Below are 12,157 nucleotides of genomic sequence, written 5' to 3' on the forward strand. Positions count from 1 at the left end.
ATAATAAAATGAAATAGAAAAATAATCTATGAAGTCAATTACTTCATTCCTTTTATATTTCAGACAATGACACCTTTTTCTCTACTTGATAAGTATGAAGTTTAAGAATAATTTTTTTTAAGCATATCAATTTCTCAATTCCACATTTTTCCAATTCATTCTATAGTATAGTCATTCGAGGAGTTTCTATTATTTTATCAGTGTATTTGTTAAATATCACATGAAAAATTAGACAAATAAAAAAATAATGAGTAAAAAAATAGAGTACAACATTTATTTATAAATAATAGTAAAAAAACATTTGAATAACTTAAAACTCTAACATTTAATAAAAAATATAAATAAATACATAAAACTCTAACATCAATTGATAATACTTAATTCTAATTTGAATAACAAACAATGTTGTTCTTCCGTATATGGACCTGCAAATAAAGATTTATAACTTAAAATTAGTACAATTTTCTGATTGTAGAATTAAACTTGAATATTTTATCCACTCCTCTGTTCCCAATCCAGATGTTATTTATCCCTCGTAGTCATCTTCATCAGTCTCTGCAAGAATCCAAATAGTAAATAAAAGTTACAAAGATAGATGAATAATATTTTGGCTTCTTAAAAAGAAGTTTACAATTTCTACCCAAAAAAAAAAGTTTACAAAATATTATTGACTTTAGAGAAGAAAATGATTTCTCTTTTTTATATTGAATCCTCTTATTGTAGCCTAACACAAGTAAACAAAATACCTGCAAAGAAAAACAAATAAAATTTAGATTTCATTCCACTTGAGAGCAACAAAAATTATATTGAACAAATAAATAAGAAATAACCAACAATAGCAATAGATTTTTTATTTAAAAAAAAAACCAACAATAGCAATAGATAGAAAAAAAAGTAGTGATTCTGTCAAAAAAAAAAAAAAAAGAGTAGTGAAAGTGAGAAGAGAAGAGAAAATAGAGAAGGGGCGCTGAGACACTCAATGACCCTCACTCTTACATGTTGACTCGTATATATAGAAACTATAGTAGATTTTTGGTCCTTAATTTTTGAAATTTTCATCCATTTCAGCATTGATTTAATTTAATCAATATATATTCAAAAAATTAGTTGGTCAATAATCAAAAGTTTCCATACGTAAAATTTCAATTGTATCAAAATATTAATATATAGACATTTGTTCATAAAACCTGATTGAGCAATTTCTATAAAAAAAACTCTCGTGGTCGTGGGATATATAAAAAAAATAATATTACGTAAAAAAACTCCATTGTTTGGTATATATAAAATTTCATATATAATACTTTCACAAAAAAAAAATTCATGTATAATATTATGTATAATATTATGTATTATATTAATATATATATATATATATATATATATATATATATATATATATATTAATGAGATATAATTATTTATATTTGAATTTCAGTTATTTCCTTTTAAAATTATTTTTAATAGGTGCATTAAATACAATTTATAAACAATAATTGAAAAATGATTGAATTTCTAAATTAGCCAAAGATTCTAAGTAAAATGATATCATCATGTATTAGAGAAATTGCAAAGGCCTTCATAGTTAGCCACATAGGAATTGGAGAAATATTAGAATGTCACATAAGACATGGATCAATGAAATGGTGTCACATAGGAATAAGACTATGAGAGAGAAACTCCTAAACATATAAATAATAGATTACCCAAATCTCTCACTATTAGAACAAACCTAATGGCTTTGATATTATTACTCTTATTATTAGAATAAATACTTATTAGTGTGTTGTTAAGGGAAGATCCATGCAAGAATTTTTTGAAAAGGAATGTATAATTTAATACTTGTAATAACTATATACTAGTATTCCTCCATAAATTATAGCACAACTGATAGAAATGCCGAAATTGCTAGTGTCGGGCGTCGGGATTGGGGTTCGAACCATGACCACTTCACTTTGTGTGTGTGTGAATTTTCAATGGCTTTGTCATTTCGTCTATCAACAGGAAAAAAAAATATTTACTAGTATTCAAACATGTAGCACCGGTAAAATTGTGATTAAAGAAATAACATTTGAATGGTAATATTTACATGTATACCGCATATTATTTTAAACGAAGATTAAAGCAAATAAATGCAAACAAAATGATGAATATGATGAAGATGAATGTTCATTTAATAAAAACAAAATATAACCTGCGTATATTTATAAAAATAAAAGACCAATTTAAAAAAAAAAAAGAACGAACTTGTTACAAATAAGATAAAGAACCAATAATATAATTTCTTTTATATATATATATATATATATTGGTAGAGATATATTTATATATTTTGATCAGTTTTATTAAGACAACTTAAGATAGAGAATATATTGGGTTCTAATTTCTAAATACATCAAAGGACACCACCAAAATAAAAATACTTCAAACACGGACGGATTCAGGAATTTTAGTAAGTGAGGTCAAAATTATAACGTAAAAAAATATAAATTTTTATTTATATAATTTTAACATTTTCTTATACAAAATTACTTATTTTGGTTTATTAGTCAATACCCTTAAGATACTCATTAATATTATAAAATAGTCTTATTAATTTTATATTTATTATAGTGCAATAAATTAACTATATAGAAACGATAATACCAAATATATAGGATCATATTGCATAAATAATACTAGTATTAATTAAAATAGACAAGTAGAATCGGCCGACTTCAAAGGGCAACATTTATTAAGATAAAAATATATGTATAACATTATTTGTTATACTAATCCCAAGAATGACATTCACGAGAACCAGAAGGTAGAACTTTGCATGGTCCTGATTTTGTAATATACCAATTACATAGCTTACTTCTATCTCTCCTTGCTAAGAAAACATCATAATAATGTGACACATCATTCCATTGAAATAAACAATAGTATAGGTTTATATAACTGGGTGTAAAATACCAACTAAAATGATCACCATGATGAAGAAGGTGAACTCCAAGATCTTGTCCTTGGGCTTTGCAATGAATGGTTAAGTCCAAATTATCTTCTAAGAGCATCCATAATGGAGCTCTCCAAATTTGAGTACTTAACTGAGTCTCATGTGTACACATCACTCATTTATTATTTTTTTAATAATAGTACTTAATAAGTATACAATCTCTCCAACCCAGCACCTCTTAAAAAGTTCTAAATTGGTCACACTAATAACTCTATATCCCATCAATAATTCCACATCTTTATAAGTAGGTCCCACAAAAAATATTATAATGAGGAAAGAGAAGATACCTATTTGAGAAGCAGTACATATTAGGTACTCAATGAGTATTGCTCCAATAATAGTACATAATAATACCTATAGAAGACCATCTCCAATGGTGGTTCTTATTTTTTAAGTACTAGTACCTAATAAGTACTCCCATTGGAGCAAAACCAAAATAGTACCTAATAAGTACTAGTTCTAAAATAAGACTTGATACCTATATCATTTTTGTGGGACCCATTTATAATGATGTAGAGTTATTAGTTAGATATGTTATTGGTGGGATCTATTTAAAACTTTTTAATAATTGTTGGGTTGGAGGGATTGAATACTTATTAGGTACTACTATTAAAAAATTATAAATGAGTGATGTGTATACGTGGGGCCCGATTAAGTACCAAAAAATGAGGAGCTCCATTGTGGATGCTCTAAAGAGTTCGTAACATTCACACGAACTCCAAGTTCTAAAGATTTCTTAACATTCACATGAACTCCAAGAACATTTTGCACAAACAACAATGTCAACACACACAAGAGAAAATTTTGGATAAATAGAGACATTGATCCTTCGATCAATTTTTCTTTTAAAAGTGTATAATTTTTATATATGAAGGTCAAATGAGAAACATATATTTATAGGAGATTCTTAGAAAATAGTATACTTTTTGTAACGCCTTAGGAAATAATATATAATATATGAATATAAAAAGAAAGGGAAAAGTTATTAATATTTGATATATTAAATGAAATATTTTGTAGAATTTATTTTAGTTCAATGTTTTATAAAAATAGAAGAATGTGATATTGTTATCTTTTTTTACTAAAAGGATAATATTACTCTTATTAATATTATTAGAAAAAGTCAACGTACATTAACAATACCCCTTCTTGTCTTGTCTTTGCCATAATAAGTACGACATTTGTAAAAAAAAAAAAATCTCAAAATTAATATAATTTTTAATTTTCAGGGCGGTACCAATATTTTGTTTCCAAATGTATCTTCTACTAAATGAAAATAGAAGAATAGGATATTATTACCATTTTTTACCAAAGGGATATTATTACTCTTTTTTTTTTGACAGAAAGGGATATTATTACTCTTATTATTAGAAAAATTCAACATTAGTCAATTGACTAACGAGATATTATTACAACCAATCGTCAGTTGGTTCAGTGGTGATTGACGCTGAACTTGGTAGGGAGGACCGCAGTTTGATCCCCGCAACTGCGATCGGGAGGGAGCTGGAACCACTTGATGTCAGAACTGACCTCCGAACAAGATTAAATTGGTGGTGAAAAACCGAAAAAAATAAAGAGATATTATTACTTTATTATTAGAAAACGTAAGTTTCGTGAGTTTAACTCGGTTGGAGAAGACATTACATTATATATACAGGCGATCGAAGTTCAAACCCCGATAACCCTACTAATCCATTTTAAGCCACAGACTATTTGAAAGAAGAAAAAAAAATGAACACATCATCATACATAACATTAGCAATTGTATATCCCTCTTGTCTTTTTCCCATGATATGTACGACATTTGTACGAAAAAACAATTATGCCAAAATTATTATTATTTTTTTATTTATCTTATATATATTTTTTATTTTTTTAGTGAAATTACAATGAAGGATATAAAACTTGCAACGTGGTTAAAAGTAATAAGGATAAATTATTAACTTTGGTGGTAATTGATTTTAATATATTAGTAAAAAAAATAAAAAAGTGAAATATATTAGTTTAACAAAAAAATAAATTAAGTAGCATAAATAGTTTTATTAAGTCATTTCATAGAATATTAAAAAGTGAACTACATTATGGTGCGTTTGATTCGCAAATTAGCAAGTACTGAACATAACAATACAATATAGCATAAGATAGTACATGATAAGACAAAACTGTATCGAATAGAGATAGAACGATAATATTTTTAATATTTAAAAATAAAATGGATATTTTTCGTATTTTCATATTTTTTATATTAAAAAATAAAGTGAGGGACAAAAATTATTGTTTTTGTCATATACCTTGCTACATATCTTGTCCAGACCCATAACCAGTTTCTAGATCAAACAGTGTACTACAAAAGTTGTTCAGTCCCCCTGTGTTTTAGCAGATCAAACACAATGAAGAAGCGAAAAATTTGAAATTTGAACTTCAACCTCTAATGTCTCTAATAACTACAAACTGGACTACATTTACGATATACTCAGTCTCTTCCACAATGAGTGTCATATAACTAAAAAACAATTGTGTCAAAATTATTTTAATTTTTTATTTTTAGTGTGATATTAGTAATATTTTTTCCAAGTTGTATCTTCTAATAAATACAATGTACAATTCTCTTTTTTTTTTCTTTTTGTCAAATATCATAATATATAGTTAGAATTTCACCGGACAAAACTTGAATACAGTTTCTTATATCATGTTCAAACTGTTCCCCACTAACAAATAATATAGTCACATCAATCAATATTATTGTAATTTTTTCTTTTTTATGTGAGTGTGTGTAACAATAAGGTGTTGAGTTTGTGTCTAAGTTAGACTTTCTCATGGTTAAACGGTGTAATGTGGCTCATTATTATGATTTTATTTTAAAACTAAAGTATGCTACGCCATTCGTGTTATTTTGTGGATGCATTATTCACATTATTGAGCATTATTCTAAAAATATCAGTTCTTAGTCTATAAATCTTAGTTCAACTGTCAGAAATACCGATATTGTTAGTGTCGAATGTTAGAACCGGAATTCGAACCTCGGTCAGTCCACTTTGTGTGTGTGAATTTTCAATGACTTTGTCATTGCGTATATCAACCAAAAAAATAAAATAAAAAATAACAGACCTTAGGATTTGAAAAAAATTGTTTTCAATACAATTTTTTATAATTTACAATAATACTCTATAATTATTACTCCCATGGGCCATCGAACCAAATTAGTAGTTGTTAATTATTATTTTCTTCTGTATAAGTGTTTCACCTTAGAAATTTGAAATTCTTTAACATCTAAATACAAGAAGAAAACACACTCTAAGTTCTAAGATGAGTGTGTTTTAAAAGACAGTGGTGTTGTGCCTAGCAATGTTATTATAACAAATACAAGAAAGATGAGTGTATTTTCTTCCGTGTAAGGGTTTCACCTTAGAAGTAGAACTATTATAACTCAAATCAATTCAACTACCCCCTTTCAATTTTATTAGGTTTAACTACACATTTTGGTCCCTTACGTTTATTTAAGGTTTTAATTTGGTCCCTTACGTTTAAAAAGAATCAATTTGGTCCCTTACGTTTTCATTAGGTTTCAATTTAGTCATTTCCGTTAGTTTTGTCATTAACACCGTTTGAACTATACACGTGTCACTGTGTCAAAGTGTCCACGTGTCAGTCCACATATGCAATTTGACTGCCACATGTGACAAAATTGACGGAAAAGACTAAATTGAAACATAATAGAAACGTAAGGGACCAAATTGATACTTTTTAAATGTAAGAGACCAAATTGAAATATAAAATAAACCTAAGGGACCAAATATTTAATTAAACCATTTTATTATTATTTTTTTTTTTTTTAAATTGTGCGGTTGGACTTTAATTAATATGGTGCACTTTAGTAAGTCTTGTGAACGTTAAGCATTCACATCACATTACATTTTTAGCAAGCCTAGCATATACCTAGCTTGTGTTATTCTCTACTGCAAAACTTACATATTTAGCAATAACTCTTAAAGTCTTATTTAATTTATAGAGATTTAGTCTTGTGACTTTGCAGGGAAGGTTGAGATCAAAGGGAAACTAGCTAATTCAATCTTATTATTCATCAATAGCTAATTCCATCTTCATATGACTATGGTGAGTTCCTTTTAAGGCTATGAATATTTCCAACTTTTTTCAACTTTCAACAATCCTGAAGCTACATCCAACTCAGGTCTTAAAATTCTGCTACCACAAACATTAAATCCCTACATTAACAAATTTGTCTCATTTTGTAACAGCTTGCTTTGTGCTTGTGAAGAAAGAAGATAAGCAACTAAAGAAATCAAAACTCATCAACAAAATTTGAGGTAACATTTTCTAAATTCATCTTCATATTTGATTTTGTAGTCTACAATCTACTGCATTGCCTACACAACGCAAATGAAACTCTGATTATGCTGCTTCCTACATTTGTTTGTTTTTTTTTTTTTTGCTTTTTTTTCTTTCTCATGTCCAAACTCAAATAATCACTTAATTATCACACAAACACACCACCCACTCATCTTTCTTGTATTTGCTATAATAACTGCAGGCTAGCATGAAGAAACTAGTGAAGAAACCTAAACCTCTGTCTTTTACTTTTTTTATGATTCTGGTGGTTTATAATGTTTCTATAGTTAGAGGAAAGTATATATCATGAGGAAAAGACTCCATACATAGTTCATATGTCTAAGTCACAAATGCCGGCAAGCTTCAATCATCATTTTCATTGGTATGAATCAACTCTCAAGTCTGTATCTAACACATCAGAAATAATTTACACCTACGAGGATGCAATTCATGGGTTTTCAACAAGTTTAACACCTACTGAAGCAAGGTTAATGTTGACCCAAACTGGTATTCTGAAAGTTTATCCAGATAAAAAGTATAAGCTTTTAACGACCCGAACTCCAGAGTTCCTTGGACTCGATAGAATTCCTGCCATGTTCCCTGCATCATCATCATCATCATCATCAAGTAGAAGCATGGAGGATCTAATTGTTGGTGTTATAGACTCCGGAGTTTGGCCTGAAAGCAAGAGCTTCGACGATACCGGATATGGTCCCATTCCCAGAACTTGGAAAGGAAAATGTGAAACAGGTACTGATTTCACAGCTTCGAACTGTAATAAGAAATTGATCGGTGCAAGGTTCTTTCTGAAGGGCTATGAGGCTGACAAGGGTAGTCCTATCAATGAAACCAAGGAATCTAGGTCGCCACGAGACACTTATGGCCATGGAACCCACACAGCGAGCATAGCAGTAGGATCTCCGGTGAGAAATGCGAGTCTTTTCGGTTACGCTGCCGGTACAGCACGTGGGATGGCCCCAAGGGCTAGAGTTGCTATCTACAAGGCTTGCTGGGAAGATGGTAGTTGTTTTGGTTCTGATTATCTAGCTGCAATAGATCAGGCTATAACTGACAAAGTCAATGTCCTTTCATTGTCGATCGGATTTATTCCGATTGATTATGTAGAGGACCCTCTCGCAATCGGAGCCTTTGCAGCAATGGAGCATGGAATTCTAGTATCTTGTGGGGGAGGAAACTCAGGTCCCGCTGCTTCTACGATCACCAATGTTGCACCTTGGATTACCACAGTGGGAGCTGGCACGATTGACCGAGATTTCCCTGCATATATCACTCTCGGAAACAGAAAATATTATTCAGGAGTGTCCCTTTACGATGACAGTAGTTCTTTTCCCGATACTCCTGTGTCAATTATATATGCTGGGAATGCAAGCATTCATGGTAAAGAAGGGGGTGCTAAAAAGTGTGAGCCAAATTCCTTGGTCAAAGAAAAAGTTGTAGGAAAGATTGTAATGTGTGATTATGGAGTGATTCCTGAGGAGGAGAAAGGATATTTAGTAAAATCACTTGGTGGATTGGGCATGGTGTTGGCTTATGATGGATATGAATTGGTGGCAGAACCCCATATTTTGCCGGCAATAGCGGTGAACTTCAAAACTGGTGAAGCGATCAAGAATTACCTGATTTATTCTGATCCTAATAAATCAAAGGCTAGAGTTGTATTTGAAAGAACAACAAAGCTTGGGATTCAGCCATCCCCTGTCGTTGCGATGCTTAGCTCACGAGGCCCCAATTCAATAACTTGGCAAATATTGAAGCCTGATGTCATTGCTCCAGGTATTAACATCTTAGCAGCATTTAGTAGGAAAGCGAGTCCAACTAATGAGGATTGGGATCCAAGGCGCGTGGATTTCAACATTTACTCAGGCACGTCCATGTCATGCCCTCATGTGAGCGGGATAGCAACTCTAGTCAAGTCGATTCACCCAGATTGGAGCCCTGCTGCCATTCGATCTGCACTGATGACAACGGCTTATACGGCTTACAAGAACGCAAAGACATTGTTGGACGGTAGTGACAAACAGCCAGCGACACCGTTTGATTTTGGGGCTGGACATGTGGACCCCGTTCTTGCATTAAATCCCGGACTTGTCTATGATCTGACGGTGGACGACTACTTGAGCTTCCTCTGCGCATTAAACTACTCAGCTTCTGATATGGAAGTAGTGGTGAGGAGAAACTTCACATGTGACCCAAAGAAACATTACAATGTAACAAACCTTAATTACCCTTCATTTTCTGTGGTCTTTGAGGCCGGGCATGGTACAAAGAAGATTAAACACACGCGGACTCTTACTAATGTGGGTGCGGCAGGAACATACAAGGTATCAATTAAATCAAATGCTCCATTTGTCAAGATCTCGGTTGAACCAGAAGTGTTAAGTTTCAAGAGAAAAGAGAAAAAGTTATCCACAATTACATTTACCACATCTGGTTCGAAACCAAATATCTCTCAAAGTTTTGGAAGTTTGGAATGGTCTGACGGAAAGACTATTGTTAGAAGTCCTATAGCATTTAGCTGGAAATGACAGTGAAAGCTCCAAGAATGTTTTAGTGTTTGGAATGGTCTCAACACTTATGCTCATATATGTATAATAGTACACACTTGACTCTAAAGTCTGACTTTTATTGAAGATTTATTATGGGCTTGTATCTATTTTGGTGTGATTTTAATTCGAATTTGCTTGATTATTTTTTCTTCAATTTTCTCAACAATTTAATTTGATAACGGATTCACAGCATATGATGAGTTTTCACAGCTCTGAAAGTTGGTGCTGCCATGGGTTACCTTGCTCTCCTATAAGGTTTTCACAGCTATTAAAGGTTTTGATTGGCATTTTGTATAACTTTAATTTATTGTTGTTCTGATCATCTGTAATTAGCTAGGTATTAGCTTTACTTCACATCAATGCATTAGAAGCACAAAACATGTCAATATAATGTTAATTAGATGCATCAGTGTTAGTTAAATGTACTGAGAAATGTGCAGCAGAAAAGCTTGAATCAGCTGTGGAAGTGCTGTGGCAGATTGTATCTGTTTCCACTTCTCTGCAGTGTGGCAATAGCCTCTAATTAAGAGCTGTTTTTGTTAGGCATTACTTTATTATTTAGAGGTAGGTGCAAAATTAAGCTTCTGAATTTGCAGCATTAAGGTGTCTATATATAAGTTGATAACCAAAACATGTCTTCATCACAGTAAAATTAAGGTGTATATATATTTTTCCATTCTTGCAATTTGGTAAATAGTCTTTTGAGAGAACATGATTAGTTGGAAAGAAAATTGGGGAATCAAAAGTTGCAGAAACTGTGTAAGGAAGATCAACTAGATGCTGTTTATGAGAAACTGAATTCAATGCTAGAGATACATTTGAGGATGAGTTTCAAGAGTTTGGCAAGTTAGAAATAGCACATGAGTTTCGTATATTTTCATTATTTACTATCATAGGATGTGTTGTTTATTCTGTTCACTACCACTTTCATTGGATGATCTGTTCTGGTTATGTGTTACATATGATTGTGGAAAAGGGTCTTTATGGAAAATGTTCCTTTTTAAGGGTCTTATGGATTTTCACAGCTCTATAAAAGTTACTGATAGCCTTTTTTTCATACGATGTTCCTTTGTCATTTACTTCTATTACATCCTCCATTTGATTGCATTGCATGTGTCAGTATAGTCTTTGTTGCTAAAAACTTGCTTCACCATCAAGAATGCAATTGTTTGCACACTGACCCAAAAAAAAGGCTATTAAAGTTCTTTACTTGCTTTAGTTAACTAAATGTCATATATATCATGCTTCAAAAAACTAACAATTGCAACAACTATGATGATTTTCCTAATCCTATCCCTCTTCTAATGTTTAACAATTCCTGCATATATATACTCTTTAGACTTACTAAATGTAATAAGATCATAAACAATCTCTTTCTTCTTGTTTGGATCCATTGCAATTGTTTTTCAAAAGATAAATGTTTAAAAATTGCATGACTCCATTTACCTCTCTTATCATATTAACTATCACATGTGCAATTTGTGTAAAGTTTTATTTGCCTCTTACTTAGACATATGTTCTTACCTTATTCGCAACAAAATTGCGGTATCTTCGGTGAAACATAAGAAGATAAAATATTTAGTTATCAAGAGGATAGAATGAAACAGATTTTGTATTGGAGACTATCTTCCAATTAGACTCCAAATAAGCTTAGTGCATTCTAATTCATCATAAAACTCTTCTCTTTCATCCATATTCAAAATATTTTGCCAAAAAATCACCTTGGAACTTCTTTGCTTGTGAATGTATTTGTATATCAAGTAAGCTTAATTTGTTATCATGTAATCACTAATGCACTCAAAGAATATAACCTCAACATGAGTTTGGGGAGTTTATTTAAAATGAATTAAAAACAATAATGAATTAAAAAAGCAAGTTAATACTTGATATTATCTTTATAAAAATAATATTAGTTTTTTTTTTATTTTTATAATCAATAATATTAGTAGTTAAGTACAATATCATGTTTCTGTAAACAAAAAAAAAAACTGTAATATTATGTTGAGCATGCATGAATGGAAGTGTGAGGTGAATGCTTCCAAACTAGATATGTGTGTAGTTGGTCGGTATCACTTGTGAAAATGAATATTACATGCTTAAAAACTGTTAAGAAAAATAAATTTAAATATTTCATTACGTAAAGTAGCCTAGTACTTAAAATTGAAACAATTATATATATTTTTTAAATAAAAAAACAATAAAATGGCAAAATACATCCTATTTTATTTGGGAAAATGATTAATATATTTTG

At 30.6% G+C, this 12,157-nt stretch overlaps 1 pseudogene; it reads left to right on the forward strand.

Annotated features, from left to right (window-relative positions):
• Positions 1-7,020: 7,020 nt before the first annotated feature.
• On the forward strand, positions 7,021-11,032 carry LOC123906354 (annotated as a pseudogene).
• The last annotated feature ends 1,125 nt before the right edge of the window (positions 11,033-12,157 follow it).

The sequence above is a fragment of the Trifolium pratense genome, linkage group LG2 (genome assembly GCF_020283565.1).
Source record: "Trifolium pratense cultivar HEN17-A07 linkage group LG2, ARS_RC_1.1, whole genome shotgun sequence".
NCBI lineage: Eukaryota > Viridiplantae > Streptophyta > Magnoliopsida > Fabales > Fabaceae > Trifolium > Trifolium pratense.